Source organism: Ostrea edulis, chromosome 3, assembly GCF_947568905.1.
Source record: "Ostrea edulis chromosome 3, xbOstEdul1.1, whole genome shotgun sequence".
In the NCBI taxonomy this organism is placed as follows: Eukaryota; Metazoa; Mollusca; class Bivalvia; order Ostreida; family Ostreidae; genus Ostrea; species Ostrea edulis.
Window position 1 is genome coordinate 50,666,515 of NC_079166.1, and position 24,230 is coordinate 50,690,744.

General features: G+C 34.1%; 1 protein-coding gene across 2 annotated transcripts in view; it reads right to left on the reverse strand.

Annotated features, from left to right (window-relative positions):
* The window catches only part of LOC125674155 (DNA mismatch repair protein Msh2-like), a 243,605-nt gene that overhangs the window by 79,812 nt on the left and 139,563 nt on the right, over positions 1 to 24,230 (reverse strand). The window lies entirely within an intron of this gene.

Consider the following 24,230-nt stretch of genomic DNA (forward strand, 5'->3'; position numbering starts at 1 on the left):
AAACAGTACAATATACACCCATTGGACAGTGAAATTCAACCTGGAAGCATATTGTGCACTCTGAATTGATACAACACACATTCTGAATAGAAAAGCCTTAAAGTGGGTCATGGTGCACCAATCCATCTGACATGTGAACTAATTATGTATTTCTCTGAGAGCGAGGTTGAAACAAAATGTCGGTGCAATATCTATCTATGATGATAAAAAGTCCAGGAAACCATTTGATCTACTTTTAGCCCTAAAGTAGGTCATGGTGCACCAATTAAGTTGAAATGTGAACCGATTATGTATTTCTCTGAAAGGGAGGTTGTGACTAAATTTCAGACCAATACTTGCGACATACCAAAAAAAAAAATCTGGAAAACTGTTTGACCTACTTCTACCCTTAAAGTACTGTAGGTCATAGTGCGCCAATCCAGCTGAAATGTTAACTGCACAGAGGAAGGCAATATCTGTATCCGTAATGAAAAAAAAGCCTGGAAAACTGTTTGACCTATTTTCAGTCCAAAAGTATGTTAAGGATAGACCAATCCAGTTGAAATGCAAACTCAACTTGTATTCCTCTGAGAGGAAGCTTTGACTAAATACCAGGGCAATAACTGTATCCGTAATGAAAAAAAGTCCAGAAAATGGTCTGACCTATTTTTAGTCCAAAAGTAGGTAAAGGATGGACCAATCTAGCTGAATGCAAACTGAACTTGTATTCCTCTGAGAGGAAGCCTTTGACTAAATATCAGGGCAATATCTGTATCCGTAATGAAAAAAAAAGCCCGGAAAACAATTTGACCTATATATTTTTAGCCGAAAAGTAGGTCATGGATGGGCCAATCCAGCTGAAATGCAAACTGAACTTGTTTTCCTCTAAGAGGAAACCTTTGACTAATCTGTATTTATAGTGAAAAAAAGCCCGGTCAACTGTTTGGCCTACTTTTAGTCTTAATGTAGGTCATGGACGGACAAACCAATCCAGCTGAAATGCAAACTGAACTTGTATTCCTTTGAAAGGAAGCTTATGTGTAATTTTCAGGGCAATATCTGTATCTGTAACGGAAAAAAGTCCGAAAACTTTTTGACCTACTTAAAGCCCTAAAGTATGTCAGCTGAAATGTATACTTATTCTTACAATTCTTGAAGGAGATATTGTGACCAAATTTCAAAGTTGTACATGCATCCGTTACGGAAAAGTCTGGAAAACATGACCCCGGACTGACAGACAGCCAGCCAGCCAAATGGACAGCACCATAACATAACTAATGACGGGCGTATAAAAAACCATGTAAACAGATATGACCACTGATGACAGGAACGATGCCATATATCGTTCTTGTCAAAGAAACGATAGCATTTGTTATCGTCACCTTTCATTCAAATGGTATAATGAATCAAACTCACACAAAATATACATGTATGATCTATTCACATGTATCATGGATTTTTTGCATTACCTGGTATATTTCATCCGATGTGGGCTAGCGTGTTTTGTTGTAAGCTCCCAAAAAAAAATTTTAGGAGCCCACATAGCTCCTGGAAATTTTAGTTAAGTTTCAGCTCTGGGAATGATATTGAGATCAAACAGACTACTAAAACCTACATAGTAAGATTTATTGGTTGTGCTGAAACTCGCGTGCAGCACGTTTATCCATGTGCATTGTTTTTGGTCTTCATAATTTGAAGTCATTTTTCATAGAAATGTTTTGAAATTTATCTTGCAGTCATGCATACATGTATATCTAGTAGACTTGTAATGTATCGAGATGGTCAAATTACACACCAGCACATGCGCTAAATTTTGATTGGATAATACTTAAATGGATGTCTATAACTGATAAAGCCATCATTAAAAATATTTTTGTTTGATGTACTCCGACCCACATTTTTCAAGGTGGGTCGGTAGGTAGGTTGTTGTTTTTTTTCTTTCTTTTTTTTGGGACGTCATGAAATTATTTAAGATATTGGTGAATTTTGCATGTTCCAAAAAAGTGACGAAATTTAAGATCATAACTAGAAAATCACAAAAAGTTCTTCCAATCTTCACGAAAACATTTAAAACTTGCTGGCCAGTTGGACCAGTGAACTGTCTGAATTTACTGGCCCACAGTGAAATTTACTGGTCCCCAAAATTTCCATAGTACATGTTTATCACATACATTATGGAATGCATTGTAAAACTGTACAATCAATTTACTGAAACTATGCGTATTACTCATATTCACATCCACCCTAAGACATCCTTTCTGTCGATACCAGAAAAAAAACACCGTACATGGTACTTTCTCTCTCTCTCTTCACCCGGAAACAACAGACTACAAATTCACATATTTTTCACAAACATGAAAACAGCCCAAGTGCACCTTAGGAAGTAGCCTTATCTACCAACATCAAATGTAAACGATTGATTAATTCTATAAACTATAGAAATTGCATAAAATCAGAGATAACTGCAATTGACGAAGTTCATTTTAATTTGACAATGCAATAAACCAGCAGTTACCAGTGCGCAGTATGATACAGAACGCGGCCATTTTTGTTGTTTCAGTAAGTTGTTCGTTGAATATTCACGTGATCAATGTACAAGTTATCTTTTTTTTTTTTTTTTTTTTATAATTTATTTATTTTTTTGGTTTCATACAATACATCAAACACTTACACAAACATACCTTTCATACATGCATACATCTCCCTGTGGTTTAGGTTACTTGCTGTACAATAGTGAAAGTAATAATAATAACAATAATACATGTACTAAAAATAATGACAAGTACATGTAGTAATAATTAATCAATTGCAAAAATATTTTCCCACTTCATCCATATTTTATCAAAGTTATGTATTTTAAATGCTTGAATTGCAGCATATTTCTCTACATGATATTTAAACTTTAAGTGACATAGTAATCTAACAAGATTTGGTTCTTTATTCTGCATTAAACAGATAAATATGTATTGTTTAGCATATAAAATTATAAAGTTTATGGCTTTATTATTTAAAGACAGTGGAATTTCACCAAATATTATATTTGACACATTAAAACCAATTCTTTCTGAAATTTTTCTATATATATGAAGACTTAACTCACTCCACAATGTTTGGGTCTTATTACACGAAGTAAAAATATGTGTTATTGTTTCAATATTACTTGTACAAAATCTACAGAGATCATCTGTTTTAACACTAATGTTTTTCAAATAATAACCAACAGGAAGAATTCTATGTAAAATTCTAAACTGTAGCCACTGAACAGAAGAATCACTAGATGTTTTGAAACAAATTTTAAACAGATCTTGCACTGAAATATCATCTACTCCATATGAAGATAGTTCAGTTTTCCACTTGCCCATAGAAGTTGGGATATCTTCTTTTGCATTTAAAATATTGTAAATAATATTAGAACATCTTTCATGTAATAAAACTGGTTCAAAAAATATAGGCATACATGGATTAACATTTTGTTTGGTTGAGTGTCTATCAATTGACAGACGTTTTAAATATTTTGAAATTGCAGTAATAATGCTATTGTATTTCATTACACATACTTCTTGAAGATTGTATAAACACTGAAATTTTTCTATGGTATGGAAGTTACAATCAGTATCAAAAAAATCTTGAACAGCTTTAATCCCCTTTTCATACCATTTCTCATAAAACACAGGTTTTCCCGCAATTCTAATATTAGAATTGTACCACACTGGAATATTATGAAAATTATTTTTAATATTTGGAAGATTTTGACTAGTCTTCAAATAAAAAAACCAAGCATTAAAAACATCCTTCCAAAAAACATTGCTTTTAACACATAATTGTTCCACAATAAAACTATCTCCAAAGTCATATAATTTCTTTAAAATATCATTTCCATACATGGCAAAAAAAATATTCATCCATGGTTTCTGACAGTTGGACCTAGTAAGCCTTTTAATCCAAGAGCATTTCAATGATGTAATAAAATTGCTTATATCAACCATCTTGATACCACCCGATAGATAGTCTTGTGTTATCACAGACCTCTTAACTTTATCTACACTAGATTTCCATAGGAATTCAAAAATAATTTTGTATAAATAAGAGATCGTTTCTTTCTTTGGAGTAGGAAGTGATATAAACAAATGATTCAATTTTGGAATAAGCAAGGTTTTAATGACAGTAGCCCGCCCAATGGGAGTAAGAATCCTTCTTTTCCACTGTTCAGTAAGAGCAATGATTTTTGGTATTTGAATTCCGAAATTTATATCTTCAATTTCTGTAAGGTCAACTGAAAAATTAATACCCAATAAATTAAAAGTTGTTGATCCCCAATCTAATTTCCATCTTGTATGGTGAAAAACTTGATCTGAAAATTTCTTTGAACCAATCCAAACAATTTTTGTTTTAGAAGAATTAATCCTTAGACCAGAAAAACTGGAAAAAAATTCTATCGTATCTAGAGCTGCAAAAAGCGATTCAGGTGATCCGTCAAGGGCTAGTGAAGAATCATCTGCATATTGCGATATTTTGTGTTCTGTGTTTTCTATACATATGCCTTTTATACTTTTGTTTTGTTTAATTAATATTGCAAGAATTTCTGCATATAGAATGAATAAATAAGGTGCAATGGGATCACCCTGCCTACATCCCCTTTGTATATCAAACTGTTCAGATAAGAAGCCACTCTGTAAAACTGAGGCTCTGAAATTTGTGTTTAAGATTTTTATCCATTGAATAAAGTTTTCCCCAAAACCAAAATACTTTAAAACTTTATATATGAATGACCATGACATTGAGTCGAAGGCTTTTTCGAAATCAATGAGAACTAGAAGGCCTGGGATATTATTTCTTTCAGTGTATGACATAATATCATATATAAATCGAGTATTCTCCCCTATATATCTACCTTTTAAAAAACCAGACTGTGTATCGGATATTATATAATCCAAAACTTGTTTAATTCTAAAGCTGAGACAACCAGATATAATTTTGTATAATACATTTAAAAGTGTAATTGGTCGCCAGCTTTTTAAAAACTGTCTTGGTTTGTCCGCTTTAGGTAAGCATGAAATGATTCCTAGTCTTTGCGAAATAGGAAGTTCCCTCTTATGATATATACAATTAATAGCTCTAACAACATAATATTTAATGTCATTCAAATTTTTTTTAAAGAATTCAGTTGTATAACCATCGCTACCCGGGGATTTGTTGTTTTTCATATTTTTTAATACTTTAAGAACCTCTGCTTCTTCAATATCATCCTCCAGTTTTTTGGTTGCATGTGTATCTAACTTGGGAGAATTGTAATCTGAGATGATGCTTTCCAGGTCGACATTAATTAAGTTAAAATCATTATTAGTATATAAGGCTTCATAATATTTCTTGACACCTTCTAATATATCTGACTGATTGTAAATTGTACCAGTATCCAACTGAATTTTTTTGATAGTTTTATTTAAATAATTTCGGGATTCTAAATTACAAAAGTATTTTGAAGGTTTTAACACTTCCTCTATCCAACGTGCACGAGACCTTATCATGTGACCTTGTAGCTTTTCTTTTCTAATGTTTTCAAGAGCTGCTCTCTTCTCATCTAGAATATCAAAATCAATAGGAGAGTCAGACTCTAAAATTTCAATTTCGTCTAAAAGTTTCTTTTCTTTGATGTCTTTTTCTCTTTTCTTAAATGCTGAGTATGATATAGTAATTCCCCTAATTTCCATCATTAAAACCTCCAGAAATAAAGTTATCTTGACAATTACAAGTATAGACATAGTTATCGTTCTTTACTTTAAAGAAATAAGCAAACCACGATGTCAAAACACTTACTTTATGCACTATTTATTGATTTATTTTTATTTTGATGGTAATTTAAGTAAATAAGACGTTTTGAATATCTAAATCCAACATTATATTCAATGTGACTTACAAAAAGTCTACAAGCCCATCGGACTTCCTGATTTTTTAATTTCACTGACCTGACCCTAAAATTCACTGGCCTCGGTCTTCGGACCACTGAGTTTTCGTGAAGACTGTTCTTCAGAATGTTTACAAACACATTGGATACGATAGTAATTACAAAATAATTCCCTGTTCTCATTTGCCTAAACTGGTACCCTGTTGACTTCGCACATCTTATGTTTGTGTGTAGCCACCAATCAGCGGGGTACCAGTTTAATATATTGTCCTCCAGACAAAAGTTTAAAGGGCTAAAACATCAAAATGACTTAAATTTTAGGCAGGTGTAAACCCAAAGCCAGAGGAAACCCTGCTAGCTTGTATATACCCTCCCAGATACACGGGGTGTTATCTGTGTTACCTGCATTACCTGTACATTTTTGTAACATTGAAAAATTCATGGGAGTCATTTTTCTTGTGCAGGTTAATCGAAACAATAATTAAATCTAATGAATGTAAAAATTTAAGCTCGATAAATTTATTTTGTATAAATGAGAATGTTAGCTATTGATAAATTAGGCAGATTACTCTTTTTTCTAAGTTTTCTTGTATCCATTTGACTGCCTTCGTCGCATACCCAGTGTCTGACGATGTATGACTGCCAATCATACAGTTTCCGACGGGAGTTCCTGCGTACTGTGCAGATTTTCTGGCTATGTACAGTACAGCCATCGCGGTTCCCTTATTTATTGCATCACCGCGACAGAAAGTTAATCCTTTCCGCATTACACCATCGCGGTTTTTCATAGCGGGGCTTCGCGGGACCACGTTTATACTGCGGCGGAGTAAACTACCTGTATTTGCAGAGTTGATAATAGCTAGGTCTGAATACTGTATGTTGTCTCCAATGACAGTTACTTCCAATCAGGGACCTATACTATACTAGTATATAGGTCCCTGCTTCCTATGGATAGAATCAATTGAAAAGTACAATTTAAATCTTATGCATGTATGTTTGTGAATTAAAATTTTCCCAGTATTTCAGAACAAATATATACTGCATTATCCGTATAATCAACAACGTAAAACATAATTTACTTCAGAGATTTTGGTTTCGTTTTGTCAGTGATGATCACAGGAAAGTTAATCGGTATTTATAAACATCGTTTTAATAGAAATTAATTTGAAACTAGAGTTTAGAAAATATTAGATAACATGTCGAAGAGATCTATTATACCTTGACAGTTCTGTCTTTCCTGTCAGATCAAGGCTTACAGTGTAGTTTTCTAGTCAACTGAGATTAAACATGCAAATTGCACGTGCATGGACAAGTATCTTTCTTCTGCATACATTTCATTTAATTGAATTTCAAAATTAAAAAAAAAATAAAAGAAATAATTGCATCGATTTTAAGAAAAATCAGTATCTCATATTACAGTATTTAATGCTTTAATGCTTAAAATAAATCTAAAACACAATTCTAAAACTTATTATAATAGATATTGCCTTGATAATCATCGCGCGAAAAGGCATGATAAGATAAAATGAAAATACTTCTATTTGTAAATTAATAATTCTAGCTGCATTGAAATGCATGTACGATAATGTTTTATTCGTTGGAAAGCGAAACCAAGGCGAATACATTAAACTGGGACTAAAATTGATGCGGCATGTTTCTTTGTTTGATACATATACAGTAAAATATCTCTATCTCGAAGTCCGAGGGACTTCGAAAAAACTTCGAGATATCCGGGGGTTCAAGATATCCAAAATCAATCTTGGATATATTTTTTTGAAGGAGGATATTTGATGCATAGTATGGGATTTGCATTATAAACAAAAACCCTGTTGCCATTTTTTATAGTTTAATACAAGTTGATAAATTAATATTGTGGAATTTCAAAGACAAACATTTCGTTTTTTAAATATATATAAACATCCAATTGAATTCACAATGTGTTTTAAAATTAGGATGATCACTGATGTCCAGGCTCAACTGGGATGTAGTTATTGCGTTGTAATGAAAGAACCTATCACGTAAGGAAAAAAAAAGACGGATTAAAAAAACCCCAAACTTTTAAATGTTTATTAAAGAAATTTTCGTGTTTTCTCTGTACTAGTTTTAATGATGAAGCGTGTATTATTAAATGCATTATCGTTATTAAGAGCATTACCTTCAAGTGTACTTCGACGATTTTGTGCGTTTATCTAACCCACATGTTAATGATAGAGCGTGTGTCATTCAAAACACCATCCCTGGAATCGGGTGTGTTAGTTCATAATTGGCAGGGAACTTTTGCAGTAATTTTGAAGTGCTTCACTAATCACCCAAGCTGTTGAACCATTTATTGCAACCTGGGTCTACTCGGAAAAGGCGAGCGTGGTTTAGCGGTCATTAATTATAATTGATGTAGCCGCGGGTGTGAATGTGTGACTTAACGACGCCAGGTATGGTAAGCAGAGCGGAAAATTGACTGCACTTCGAGATAAACCAGGTGAATTTAGGGTATGGGACCTTGAAAATACTTCAACATAAGCGGACTATTCGAGATTACCGTGTTCGAAATATCAGAATTTTTTTTAATCATTCATATAGGGAAAACGGCCAGGACCGGCGGTCGACTTCGACTCAAGCGGGGTATTCGAGATAAACCATATTCGAGATACAGATATTTCACTGTATATCTTTTTATTGAGTATTGAAATTTTAAAATAAGATCATTAATCTTAACAAAAACTCAGTCTTCAATGATACATGTGTACATGTATTTGATGAATTGAGAAAGTCGTGTGTGTAAAAATGAAACGTAAATTTAAATTCTACTTGAATCTTCTCGTTTTTGTTTAGAACATTCATCTTGCATATCGGATTATTTGTCGGAAGATGTACGTTTTAGTGATAAATTTAATGTTAGAATTTTCTTAGTCATCTTCTTATGTTGTAAATCGTGTGGATCTATGGTTGTGTAATACTTCCTGTCTACCCGAGGTTTCAAATACTCGTGCACGAGTTTTACGAGGAAAAGTCCCTTTAAAACAGTATGGCTTCTCTGCGAACATCACTTAAAATGTGGTCAGATTAAGGTTGGAGACACCCCCTTTCATTATCATTGTAAGAATATTGAAAGTTAAGCTTGATACATTCTTGTTACATATCCTTTTATTTGTTAGAAATGGCAAATACATAGCTTTTTCTTTTATTTATGCAAAATATTAAGTTTACGATAATATTTGATGAATTAAGGTAGACCTATACTCGGCCTTAAATAGACTCAATCATGAAAAAATTGCCTTTATAAGATAGATATATATTCCAGTAATAGATAAACATTGAAAAATATATATGTCAACATGCTAATTTCATTGTTATTGCTTCTCAAAAGTAAGTGCCCCATCCACATATAATCAGCTTTAATGAAAATGTATTCCTCCTTCTTATTTTTCTTAACAATTATTGTTATTTTTCCAAAACAAATGGGTTGTAATAAGCAACATAGACTATATACCCATTATTTAATGATATGTAATCATTTATTTTAATAAATTTGAATAACTATTTTCAAAATGTACACTTTGTGAGCCCACACTTTAAAAGAAATACTGTTGAAAATGCCATTTGGTGTCAATATTGGTCTTTCCCCCCAATTTTTATGGACTAAACCTTGAATAAATTGTTTCTAATTTACAGATTATTATCTCAGAAAAAGGATTTGCGTAAGAAAATCATATGTTGACGGATCATTTTAAAAGCTATAAGCTCTATAACAAGTACACCCCCCACCCCCTTCAAAAAAACTTGAATTATACATTATCATATTTTCATACGACATGTGAAATTTGAGTATATTTAAAACCTTGGATACATGTAATAATTTGAACTATGTTAAACTATATACATTATAGATACATGTGGTTTGCACTTAGATTTTACATTTTATCTGAAAACAAATCATTCTAGAAGCGGGTATTCACAATGTGAATGTAAAACGAAAGTAACAAACTGAATTTTGATAGGTTTGCTATTATGATCAATGCATGTGTGTAATGTGTGTTATATCTTTTATCATGGAATCATTTGCATCCCCTCTGAAAATAAATCCCACTTTTTTGCTTAATTGAAGGATATCCCTGGAAGTCCTGGGACTTCCTTGTGAAGTCCCACTTCTCCCATGTCCTAATGCAGTGGGATAATACAGGACTTCATGTTTCTGCATTTGTCCTGGAATATCCCACTTACATCAAGAGTGACTTTGCAAGAATTTCTAGGACATATTTATTACCTAAATGTCTTACAAAGTCCCACTCTCATAGCAGCAGGTTTTTCTAGGACATTCTTGTGTTTTTCAGGACTTTATTATAAAATGAGGACGAAAACATCATCCCAGAAATTCCCTAAAAATCTCATACTTGATACATTCAAGATAATGCAAGACTTTACATTGCTTTCCAGGACTTCGTATTAAAAGTATGCAAAGAGAGAAGTCTTGCAATTACCCTCAAAATCTTACAACCAGTGAAGTCAGATTATAAAGGACTTTAATGAGGGTTACAGGACTTTTAGATATTAATTGTTACAAAATTAAATCCTTGTCATATCTAAGAAAAGATTTTACATTTTCTGGATTACCTTGACATGTCATTGCTACATAGTTCAGGCTAAAAAAAAAAAAAACAAAAAAAAACCTATAAGAACAGTGAATGATTCATGGATAAGAACATTTATGTATACAACAACAATCATGTCATAATAAGTTGTAATAGAAAAGACTATATTTCATCAAAAGTAGACTTGAAAAATGTTGGCTATGAGAACACTTCTTATAAATTTATAATGACAACAATCTGAACTTGAATAAAAATCACTTTACTGTCAAATGCGCTATTGAAATCCTCAATGTCACTTGAAAGACTACCATAATTTGAGTTTTGAGATGCTTCATCACAGGAGTTCAATCGGGTTTGTTATGGGTTTTTTTTTTAGGTTAGAATATTGTCCAGTGTATTATTAAGATCATTTTGATAACAGATTTCCAGTTCCTGGGCTACCTTCTTCAAAATAAAGAAGATCCCTTTTTGTGAAAGAATGTTCAAAAATTCATCAGATTCTGTGGTAGGCTTTTCCATTTCCAGAGATGACACAGCGGCATTAATGTTCGAAACTGAACTTTAAAAAATGTCTGTATCAAAAGGATTGCAATTCAGGCTCAAGTGATGATAAGTTAAAAGGATTTTCCAATGTCACAGTCGTATCACTTGAAGTACCAATGGCATATCAACTTTTGGATGTCACCACTGAAGATTGCAGTTGATGTTTTAATATTTAGTACATTTAGGAATTCGCATGTTTACATCTTTCTTGCACAGCATGTACCTTTTGGGTTCTCAATCTCCTGCAATAATAATTAATTACAAATTATTAATGAAGAAACTTAATTTTCAAGACACTGATTAAAAATTTTATATTTAGAAAAGTTTCTTTGACACATCAATGTTTTGAGGTGCAAATAGCAATAAATTATCACTGATGGATACAATCAGCTTGCCATGCTAAATTTTGTAACCGTACTGTCCGTAGTTATTTTACGAAGCAGTAATAGTTACAGAACAAGGTCAACTGATCGAAACAGAATCATAATGATGGATATCCATGATACAATGTTCTGGTGATTATACCCTTTCCATCTAGATCGAACCAGTCAATGGTTTACGTTAAAAAAAAGAGTAGTTTGTTTTGATATGTTAAGCTGTAAATAGAATGATTGTATCGAGGAATTTCGAGTGGTCCAGCGATCAAGCGTGTATTTTTCCAATGCATGTAATCATTTACAAACGTAAACAAAATAAGCATATGGTACTTACAGAGTGTCATCCGTTACCCCGTAGTCCTTTTTCATTCCGATGTTATTGATTTCCATTCACAAATCTTTAAATCATAAATGACTTCTTTGAAAGTTGTAACTTCCGGTGATGTCGTTTCGGTCAACTTGTACAATGTACGAAGCTTGTCGTGTTTTTTTCTTCTCCCCGTTCTAATTCGATATAAGATATATCATGTATAAAATATATCATATGTATATATATGAAGTCTTATACACTGGGTTTCCACTGGTCGATTGTATAACTTTTAACTGATCGTCTTTTGGTTACGCGTTGACCTGGGGACGAATCAGTCAGTGTACGACCTGACGTTCACGCAAGTGATCAAAGCGCTTTTTTTTCAATGTTCCTTTCTGGGCGCGAAGTCGGGGAAATATTCGCAAGGATGGAGAACATTCAACAGAATCAATATGCAATCAAGCATGGAATGGATTCCAGATAGGAATATAGGATTCACCTTACACTCAGAAACTGGGGGATAGGCCTAGTTGTTCAAAATACACGGCGTTGCTGGTTAGTATTTTTACTTTTGGTTTGTAATAATTCGTCTTTTTTGGTAGTCTAGTGGAATTGTCACACCTTAACAAATTATCATCCTGTTTCCAATATTTTTATCTAGTACATGTTCTCTTTCATTGTAGCATGGACTTGAAGAGATAGTTATGAATTTAGAATATCATCAAGTGACTTAAAATTAATAATTAAGTCACTGTTTTCAGTGGATGAACCGACATCATGCAGTGTGACAGGAAAACGCCCGTGAGACCAAAGATGGCTTAGATAAAAGGGAAGACGATGCAGAAGGTGCATATATACAAGTTCAAGACATAGATATTTTAAATTTTGCATGATGTTCATTTACAAAACCTGTTATGCAACCTCTCAAATAATTCATTATGCTATCTTTTAAGCCTCTGTACCAGAGAAAAATCCAGAGATGGCCCTCAAAGAAGTTAGAAACAAGATGAGAGACCGTCTCAAGTTGTTTAGGTCTGGAGCCACCTTCCCCCACCCACGAGTCGAAGAAATAGATCTTTGAACCAGGTTACCCGTGACATCAAGATAAACAAAATTCAACTTCAGGGACAATTTCATAATACCTGTTTAAAATTTTTTTTTTAGCTCACCTGGGCCGAAGGGGGGGGGGGGGGGGGGGGGTTGGATTGGGTCTCAATAGGGGATCAAAGTTTTACTTACAAATATACAGGGAAAATCTTTATGAAAATTGTCTTCTCAAGAAACACTTGGCCAGAAAAGCTGAGATTTACATGAAAGCTTCCCGACATAGTGTAGACTCAAGTTTGTAAAATTCACAGGGTTGTCACTAACACAAGAATAGGATCACAGAAATTTCATTGGGGTTTGTCTGATATGGCGAGTCCCGCAGACGTGTCTCGGACTCTGAGTAAAAATCATAATTTTACTTAGAAGCCCTGATTTGTGTATTAATTAAAACTCATAGGAAAAAATCTAGGTAAAACGTTACGCTCTAATGTGAACCGAGATGATACCACCGAGTTCACACTGTCCCAATCTGACTTGTTTGTTTAGTGCAGTCAATTAGGTGCAAATTAGAATATAATATTGAAATTTAGATACAAAGTAAAAAACATTTTGCCACTCACAGGCAGTTATTTATATATTTTTCTTTCTTTTTTTTTTTTTTTTTTTACAAATGAGGATCTATATTTAATTATAAATGTTTGTCTTCCGGTAGCCATTTTTATTGGAATTGAAAGTAGCGTAGTTTGTAAACTTTGGTAGATTTTACATCATTTTACAAACAAAATTAGTACGCATCTATTTTATCACAATAATTATTTAATTAAAATTTTGTTTAATACTGAATAGGGTTGTAACGATGATAGAGGATTCGGGGAAGTAATTCTGTTTGCAATGGGCAATTAGATGTATGAGACCGAGTCGTGAATGATTACTTTTAATTTCATGTGTACAAAGTGATCACTGCACTGTTATGTATGGGCTTGGCGAAAATTAACTGATTTTTGCCATTTGTTGAAGATGAAAGTGAACAGAGGTACGACATTAGCTTGTGTTCACTCGGTATAAATAAAGGTGTAGGAAAAATCTAAATGACTCTTTAATTCAACTTTCATGGGACTCGTCAAATTTTCATGGGACTCAAGCTGCTTACAAACCATGATACCGGGACTAGTCTTCAATATTTTCTAGTGACAACCCTGAATCGTGGCCCCCAAGGGTAGGTTTTGGCCACATTATAGGGACAAAAGTTTTACATACAAGTATATGGGAAATCTTTAAATATGGACCAAGATGACTAAGGTGAGCGATGTGGCCCATGGACCTCTTGTTAAGTTATTTGTTTACATAAGAAATAGTGCTTTTTAGCTCACCCCAGCCATAATTTAAATGAACTTTTCAAAGTACTTGCTTTGGAAGTTCATATAAGTATTGCTGAAATTTATGTATATGTATGTTAAATAAATTTTATTATCAGATTATCATTTTGATTCATAATTTCATTCTTAATTGCCACTTTTACAGAAAAGATATCACATATCCTGGATCTCGAGTTTTATTCCACAGTAGGGTAAGACCAAAACAGGTTAGTAGGATAAATTGGGACTTTCCAGGAGTCCTGCATCAACTCAAAAAGCAGGATTTTTAGGGAGATCCAATAAAATCCTGCAAAATCCCAGTCCTGTCTACTGGGACTTTCCAAGACATGTCCAGGATAATCCCACTTTCTCCCCTTTCAGATTGCAGGATTAAGTGAGACTTTGCAGGACTATAAAAGGCAAATTTAAGTGTTCAAATTATCCTTAAAAGTCCTGAAATGTCCCACTGCCAATACCGTCCCTCTAATTCCTTGTCAATCTCAGTTTCAAAAAAGCAGGACTTTTCAGGACAATCCTGATAAATCCTGGGATTTTGTCTTGGGACTTCCTGGGATATCCTGCTGTATTTTCAATGGGGAAATTATCCTTAAAAGTCCTGAAATGTCCCACTGCCAATACCATCCCTCTAATTCCTTGTCAATCTCAGTTTCAAAAAAGCAGGACTTTTCAGGACAATCCTGATAAATCCTGGGATTTTGTCTTGGGACTTCCTGGGATATCCTGCTGTATTTTCAATGGGGAAATTATCCTTAAAAGTCCTGAAATGTCCCACTGCCAATACCGTCCCTCTAATTCCTTGTCAATCTCAGTTTCAAAAAAGCAGGACTTTTCAGGACAATCCTGATAAATCCTGGGATTTTGTCTTGGGACTTCCTGGGATATCCTGCTGTATTTTCAGAGGGGATGTACATAAATTGGATATACGTACACGTACACCACTTACGCCGATCTATGTAGATGCAATCTCAATAAGGAACTACAGTTGTAATCGCGTTATACAGATGCAGCCCCAATAATTTTGAAAAAAAGGAGAGGGGATGAGGAAAAAATGACAGACGGTCGGTGAAATAAAACAAATTATTTGCAGCCGTTCTTTGAAGCTTGCGTCAATATCTGTAACATTGGAGCAGCGAACACAACTACGATATCTGTGGTCACTGTAGCAACGAAGTGTGAACTTTTATTTTTACACAAGCTCACCATGTATTTGTTCATGATAATTTGGATTCAACAGCTGCGTAGTTTTGAATTAGCAATTATTACGCTTGAGAATTTTTTACTCATATGGAGACGTCACCATTGCCGGTGAAGGGCTGCAAAACTTAGGCCTATGCTCGATGCCGATGGTCTTTGAGTAGGGATTTTTAGCGTGCCACACCTGCTGTGACACGGGGCCTCTGTTTTTGCTGTCTCATCCGAAGGACCGTCCCATTTAGTCGCCTCTTGCGACAAGCATGGGGTACCGAGGACCTACTTTAACCCGGATCCTCACAAAAGAAATATTATTATTATGGATGCTGGTGGAAATATGAATTGGCCCTCCCCCCTTTCCCATCCGTCTCTCTAACTTTCTGATGCCAGCGTAATTCCATATGTTGAACATGGATCATTGTAAAGCTTTTACATACATGAATAGTCAATGTATCTCACGGACGCCCTCATCCGCCAAAATGTTGTCTGTTCTCCAACCAATTTTTATCTAAAGCTTGAATCATCTTTAGCCCCCTCCCCCTTTTTTTAAAATACAAAATTTGACCGCAGCTGATAAGAACGTCTTGGAAGGAATCAATATTGGACAATCATATCGCCATGTAAAAATCAAACTGATATTTTTAAAATACCACATTTCGGAAAACGGACGCTTGGTTCCGCATTTACATTTGATTGTGACGTAGGTCGTGTATAGGTCTACATTAATGAATTCGCTTGCGAAAAAAACCTAAATATTCAACTTTTATTATATACTTTCAATTTCATCTCTTCTTTTTTCTTTAAAAGTTTGCGGGCATATATCGCACGATATATGCCCGGAAACATTCCGGCCCGCAAACATTACGTCACAATCAATACACAAGCAAATTACTACGTCGTTAATTTTCAAATTTTTCGTGTTTTTCATCTTTTACTCAGTTAAACCAATAAAAAAATTGTAAAAAATAAATTATTGTTAGTTTCTAAATGAAATTGAAAGTATATAATAAAAAGGTTATAGAATTGACTTTCTTTGTCTCGCTAATCTGTTGTGCAGTGTGATCTTGAGCTTGCATAATACTACTTCTTGTTTACCTGTGTGTCCTAGTTTTGACATACTATCAGTTTTGAAGAGAGTCCCTTTGCAAACATGCAGACTCTCTCTCTCTCTCTCTCTCTCTCTCCCCTGATGGATTTACCCGAGCCTTCCAGTCGTTAAGGTCTTCATTAGCACAAATAAATTCTACTTTTTTGGCATAAACTTATGTAATGAGTTGATTATCAAAATGTAGAAGCTACCATGTTGATATGGTAAACGGAAAAAAAGTCACAATCTGGGTAGGAAAAAAAGTCACAGGAAAAAAGTCACAATAGGCACAAAATTTGTTTCGTTTTTGATTGCTTTTGCCTATACCAAGGGAAAAAAAGTCACAATATCTATAAAGAGTGACATTGACCAGTCACAATTTGGGTAAGAAAAAAATTCACAATATTTATTGTCCTTAAATTTTGATTATTGCGCCGACTGCAAGAACTGTTGTAGATACACTGTTGTACATGCAGTACCCGCAACGTTATTCTTGACATTCCTATCATGCTCTATCGTGCGTGTATCCTATCGTATCGTGCGTGTATCCTATCCTATCCTATCGTGTATCAGGTTTTCCGTTTTCTATCGTGTTTTGCGTTTATCAGGTCTATCGTGTATCGTATTTTGCGTGTATCAGGTTTTCTGTTTATCGTGAAAATCGTTTATCGTGTAGCTTCGGAAAATATCGGGATCTTATATTAAATCTAATGAAAAAGTAAGATACTTTCCGAAAGCTTTATTTGTTTTGTTAAAGAAGCTATTTTTAGGAATCGAGGAAAGACAGTATATTTGAAAGAGAACATAAAGCTGTCGATTTTAAGGCAGAAAAAGAGCTATATGTCTGTCCAGAGAGGGTGAAAATTTATCACAATTTCATTCTAAGTAGTCTGGAAAGTAGGCAGTGGTTTGCCGAGCAAACCGAGGACAGTAAAACTGAAAGTTCCTTCATCTGGAGTTCATAAACATTTCCTTGTCTAGAAACAATTATTTGTAATTAACACTAACAGAGAAATAGGAAGTTCTGATCTGAAAGGAAAACTCAGTAAATTACATTGTTTATTACATATATTTTAATAATGGTTCTTTTTCTTCCGATTTTGTTCACCTGTATTCAACTTATATACCAACTACTGAACTTGTGCGCGTTCTTATCTATCTGATTTTGTGTATCACCCGTGTTTTGACAGTAAACATTCTCAGGGACATTGTACTTCACACATTTAGAAGATTAAGTTTTAAAAGAGTGCAAGGGTATATTGCATCTCCCAAAATTCTGCTCAATTGGGCACGATTCAGCTGTCATCGTTGTTTTTTTTATTTGTACATGTACACATATACCAATAGTTATACGTGTAGATACTTGAAATTTATGCTGGTTTTGATGATTATTTGAATTTTTTACATGCTAAACACAAACGTTTTAAAGCGTTTCTAAATTGCGACTTTAAATCAAGTCGGGTTTCGTATATGTTTTTAATAGTTTATTTTTTGTTAACAAAATATCAATTCATATAAATATGTTCCAATTACTTATGACTATCAATTATCACTCATAGTGTAGAAATATCTAACATATGAGCATATGGTGTAGTGCAGTGGATTGTATTTAAAGCCGTCATTATGAAAATAATTGTAGTTGTTGAATGAGCGGTGAACTCAGAGCTTGATGCAAAATAACCCCCCTCCTAGCTACACACAAAATATTACTTGGTTTTATTTGATATCCAGGATAATAGACATTAGAATAAGAGAGATATTGAAGCATGATATCACTACATTATATTACATTTTGTTAATTCCCTGTTTAATTGCTAAACGCTCGGCATCAAGTGTGAATGACGGGTCCTCGGAGATGACTTTATAAATAGACGCCCTGTGTCACGGTAGGTGTGGCACGCTAAAAAACCCTCACTGCTCAATGGCCGTAATTGCCGAGCATAAGCCTGAATTTAAAAGCTCTTCACTGGTCATGGTTACATCTCCATATGAGTGAAATATTCTCGAGCGAGACGTTAAACAAGATAAAAATCAATCACTCCCTGTATGATTCATATATTAAACATTCAAGGTGACAATATACGTTTTAAAATCATTGGCTGAGAAAATTCCTATAGATATCAAATAATGAATTCAATACCGTATATAGTTTAGCTTCCGGATTTTAGCTGTAATGACGTTAAAAAAAACATAAATAGAATTTTAAAAATATAAAAAAAAAAATAAATAAATAAACGTACAACCGTGGATAAATAAATTATATGCTTTAGATATATATTGAGTATTGAAATCCTTCAAGATTATTATCAACATAATGTAATTATTTTGTACGTATCAAACTTTCGTTCTGTCTAAATTGTTTCTAAATTTACAACATTTCTATCAGGTTTTCCGTTTATCGTGAAGATCGTTTATCGTGTTTTGCGTTTATCAGGTTTATCGTGAAGATCATTTATCAGGTTTTGCGTTTATCAGGTTTATCGTGAAGATCGTTTATCAGGTTTTGCGTTTATCAGGTTTACCGTGTATCCTATCGTATCGTGCGTGTATCCTATCGTATCGTGAGTCTATCCTATCCTATCGTGCGTGTATCGTGTTCTATCGTTTATCATGTCAAGAATAACGTTGCGGATACCGTAGATACACTGTCTAGAAAAGGGGAAAGGTGCCTTAATTGTGAAGCCACTAATTAATCTCAACAGTCCCTGTCAAGAACTGTTGTAGATATATACTTAAAAGTTAATTACTTTTTATTGGGGTTATTTGTTTGTTTTAACATTAAAATATATAAACTCTGTTGCAAATGATTAAAAAAAAACATGGAATCTTCTAACTATCAAATTTAAGTAAAACTTTTCTCCTTATATAATATTTTGTTATAAGGGTGATTTTTTGTCATATCTTTTTTACTACCATACTTGACATTATATAAGCAATTTGGTGGGTCACTCATTCATATATTTGTGTGTGTGTCTGTGTATTCATATATAATATCGTTTTTCAGCAACTCTTATTGGGTTTTTTTTTTAAAATAGTATGCAAATTGATGCCATTTTGTCTACTTATACAGGAAATACACTGTCTAGAAAAGGGGAAAGGTGCCTTGTGAAGCCATTAATTAATCTCAACAGTCCCTGTCAAGAACTGTTGTAGATATATACTTAAAAGTTAATTACTTTTTATTGGGGTTATTTGTTTGTTTTAACATTAAAATATATAAACTCTGTTGCAAATGATTAAAAAAAATAATGGAATCTTCTAATTTTGAATCAAATTTAAGTAAAACTTTTCTCCCTATATAATATTTGATTTTTTTCAAAATATACATGTAGTTTTCTTTCAAAATTATATACTGTGACTTTCTCCCCCTTTGTATACATGTATGTGACTCTTTTCTATCAAAATATATACTATGAATTTTTCCCTATACATATAATATAATATATATTGTGACCTTTTTTCCTACATCTATGTGATTTTTATACAAAATGTATATTGTGACTTATTTTCCTGTGACTTTTTATCCGTGACTTTTTTTCCTACATTCGTTGACAACCAAGTGGGTGGTGCAGGTTGATGTTTATATAGCAATCACTGACTGCTTGTTTTCAGAATAATCTGGAGTGTAAGGAATCTGTCAACAGATTTTGTTTTTACAACCACTGATATATACATGTAGTATTGTAAACCTAATCACAAAATTTATTTTTATTCGAAATCTTTTTCTCGTAATATCAGTATTAAAATTTAAAGTTTCAAATTCAAATAAATTCTCATAGAAAGTGTATAATTTTACACATATATTTTCTTAAACTTTACAAAAAGAACATTTTTTTTTAAATTTATATAAAAATGATTTTTTAAAAATTTTCCTATGAACTGTGACCTTTGACTTTGATCCCCTAATGTGGCCCCATCCATCTCCAGGGGCTCATGATTTGAACAAACTTGAATCTGCATTATGTCAGGAAGCTTTCATGTAAATCTCAGCTTTTCTGGCTTAGTGGTTCTTGAGAAGAAGATTTTTAAAGTTTTTCCCTATATATTTGTGTGCAAAACTTTGATTCCCCCTTGGGGCCTCATCCTATCCCCGGGGGCCATGATTTGAACAAACTTGAATCTGCACTATGTCAGAAAGTTTTCATGTAAAAATCAGCTTTTCTGATCGGTGGTTCTTGAGAAGATTTTTAAAGATTTTTCCTATATATTTGTATGTAAAACTTTGATCCCCTATTGTGGCCCCATCCAACCCCAGGGGCCCATGATTTGAACAAACTTGAATCTGCATTATGTCAGGAAGCTTTCATGTAAATCTCAGCTTTTCTGGCTTAGTGGTTCTTGAGAAGAAGATTTTTAAAGTTTTCCCTATATATTTGTACGTAAAACTTTGATCCCCCCTTGGGGCCCCATCCTATCCCCGGGGGCCATGATTTGAACAAACTTGAATCTGCAGTATGTCAGGAAGCTTTCAGGTAAATTTCAGCTCTTCTGGCCCAGTGGTTCTTGAGAAGAAGATTTTTAAATGACCCCACCCTATTTTTGCATTTTTGTGATTATCTCCCCTTTGAAAGGGACATGGCCCTTCATTTGAACAAACTTGAAAGCCCTTCACCCAAGGATGCTTTTGGCCATGTTTGGTTGAAATTGGCCCAGTGGTTGTGGAGAAGAAGTCGAAAATGTGAAGTTTAACAGACAGACGGACAGACAGACAGACGACGGACAAAAAACGATCAGAAAAGCTCACTTGAGCTTTCAGCTCAGGTGAGCTAAAAACTCTTAAGCCGAATTTTCAAACATTTAAAAATAAAATCGGGGGAGATAACTCGCATTTGTTTACGGTACAAAACCGATCAATTTTTTTAACAAATGTTACCACGACGGGGACAGGTAACTGATAGTCATCCCGTGATGAGAACGCGGTTTACCTGAGTTACCTATAGATTACCGCGTTAGATTTTTCCCATCGCGGGAATGTGAAAAACAAGAAATCTGCGTTGCCAGTACTGTACAGCTTATGAACTGATCATCGTCCCACACCCTACCATGACTCAACATATTCCAAAACTGTTTAGAAAGTTTTATTCTGTTTGAAATAGTTTTTCTGGACCGCACACCAGAATTCTTTGGCTACCTAAAGTTGTCTGTGTGACTCGTCCATAATGCATGGCCTACAAAAAGTCAGGACATTCAGATTTTTTCAGCGGTTTTCCAGTTTCAACCATTATACGCAAGAAAGAGCCCTATAGTGGCTAATGTGATGGTAAATTATTCTTCATATAGGCCCTAATGTCGCAAATTTTATTGTAAAAGAATGTTAAACCCATTTATATCTATTATCATATTCACCTGTTAAACTAAAATAGCTGCAAATGATATTTGTAAAAATCCTATGAAAATAAATTCAAAATGCTCATGATGATTCCTATCTGGCTATAAAATATATCCAAGTCAGGGTGGGACTTTGGCAGATAATACCAAAGGGGGATGAGGGGGTGCCCACCTTTTTTGTGAAACCTTCAATTTGACACACACCCCCCTTGGAAAACAAGAGTACCGCAAACGGTACATAATTCACCCGTGAAATGCTTACATAGGGTGTTTTTCTTGTGCTATAATTTGTATAACTTTGCTTCAGGTAGTATCAGCCATCATGAGGCTGTGACAAACTTTCATATGAACAAAGGGTCTTAGCTTAAAAATCGAGATTTCCTCAAAATGGAAAAAGTTCAACAACCTGTAATTTTTTTCAAAAAATGGAAGAAAATCAAAATCCTTCCCCAGATGCACATCTTCAGTACCCATACAAACACTCCACAAAATAAGATGGTCCTTACTTGAAAACTGGGGGAGGAATTGGGCGGACAAATTATGTACCCTCCATAGAATATTAATTTCCAAATAGACTAAGTTCAACAACCTGTAATTTTCTCAAAATTTGTAGAAAATCAAAATCCATCCCACATGCACATCTTCAATACCCATACAAACACTCCACAAAATAAGAAGGTCCTCACTTGAAAACTGGGAGGAGTAGGGCGGACAAATTATGTACCCTCCATAGAATATTAATTTCCAAATAGACAAGTTCAACAACCTATAATTTTCTCAAAAATTGTAGAAAATCAAAATCCATCCCACATGCACATCTTCAATACCCATACAAACACTCCACAAAATAAGAAGGCTCTCACTTGAAAACTGGGGGAGGAGTAGGGCGGACAAATTATGTACCCTCCATATAATAATTATTTCCAAATAAAGGGGCAAAACTCCTGGACAAAAGGTCGAAATGGATCAAAATTGCAGTATGATCTAGAGTGACCCACAAAGAAGCTACACAGCAAGTTTCAGCATGATATGTGAATGGGAAATGAAATTATAAAGAGAAAACCCAGAACGGATGGACAGACATCACTGTACCATAATACGTCCCGTCTAAAGACGGCCGTATAAAAAAACCGATGCTGCGTCACCGTGTCCATACATGCCAACTTTTAAAAATCCCCATGGGGATTTTGCGCACGACGACCTTTTTTCAAAGCTTAAAATTAACGACATTTTACCATGAAAATAAATGTTTGTCTTTTCAAATAAAATATCAATCTAATCATTGTACATGTTTCATATATTAACACAACATCAAGTGTGTTTGACCATTAACTTTCACAAAACTATTTTTTTAAAAAACACTTTGAAAGATATACATAAATATTTTATTAAAATCATCTATTCAGCAAAAAATCCTCTCCAACATATTATCAAATAATACTTAAAGTTGCATCCTTTTACACCAAATAAACATTGGCTGGTCTATATATCAAAATTTTAATTAAAGCACATGCATTTAGGTACGACTTCAAAGGCGATCTTGCTTGTCTGTAAACATGGGCTTGCAGAGTCTGGTGGAACAATCTGCATTGCAACCAGAAAAGGAGTGATCTGCCCTGCTATGAAGTTTGCAAACAAAACCTTTGCACCCATGACATCTGAAATAATTACCAGGAAAAAAACACATCAAAATATACGTTTTTACTTGTAAATTAAGGCTACTTGCTAATATAAAATTCAGTACAGACTTGTGCGAATTACGCATCACAATGTCTATTGAATACTACACTATATAATACATCGCTATAGATAGATAGATTTGGTTAGCCTATATTATTGTAGTTAGAAAAAAAATATATTTGACGTACCTTATTGCATATTTTGGATGCTGTCAGCGAGAGGCAAAAATCGGGAATGTCCGATTGTTTGGTGATGACACTATCATCGTTGTCATTCATGTTTGTGTAAAGATATGTCAATTTGAAATCCGTCTTCCCGATTAATTACTATCAAAATATGCTTCGCACTGTCCAATAAGCAGGCAGACCAGGTAAATTACACCACCCCGATACCATGCGACACAGGTAAACAGCAATGGCTGACTATTGTCCCGATTTCTGATTGGCCAGTTCAGAAATGATGCGGGATTTCAAATTCCGGTTGGAAATGGGGGTTTCTTGTCGTAAAATGGGAGATATTTTTTGAAAATCGGGATTTCGAGGTATTTTTGCAATCTCGATCGGGATATCGGGATTTGCCTTTTCAACTGCTTCAAATCGGGAGAATCCCGCACAAATCGGGAAAGTTGGCAAGTATGCCGTGTCTGTATGGGGTTAGAAATAGCACAAATAATGACTATCTATATTTCCTTTATTGTCATCAGAGAATGTACTCTGAAATTATCATACATTTATCTTTAACCAGTCAGTATTATTTCAACCGATTCGGAATAAATAGGACCTTGATCGATCTTCTTGTTCGTCCTTCAATGAAAAATCGTCGAT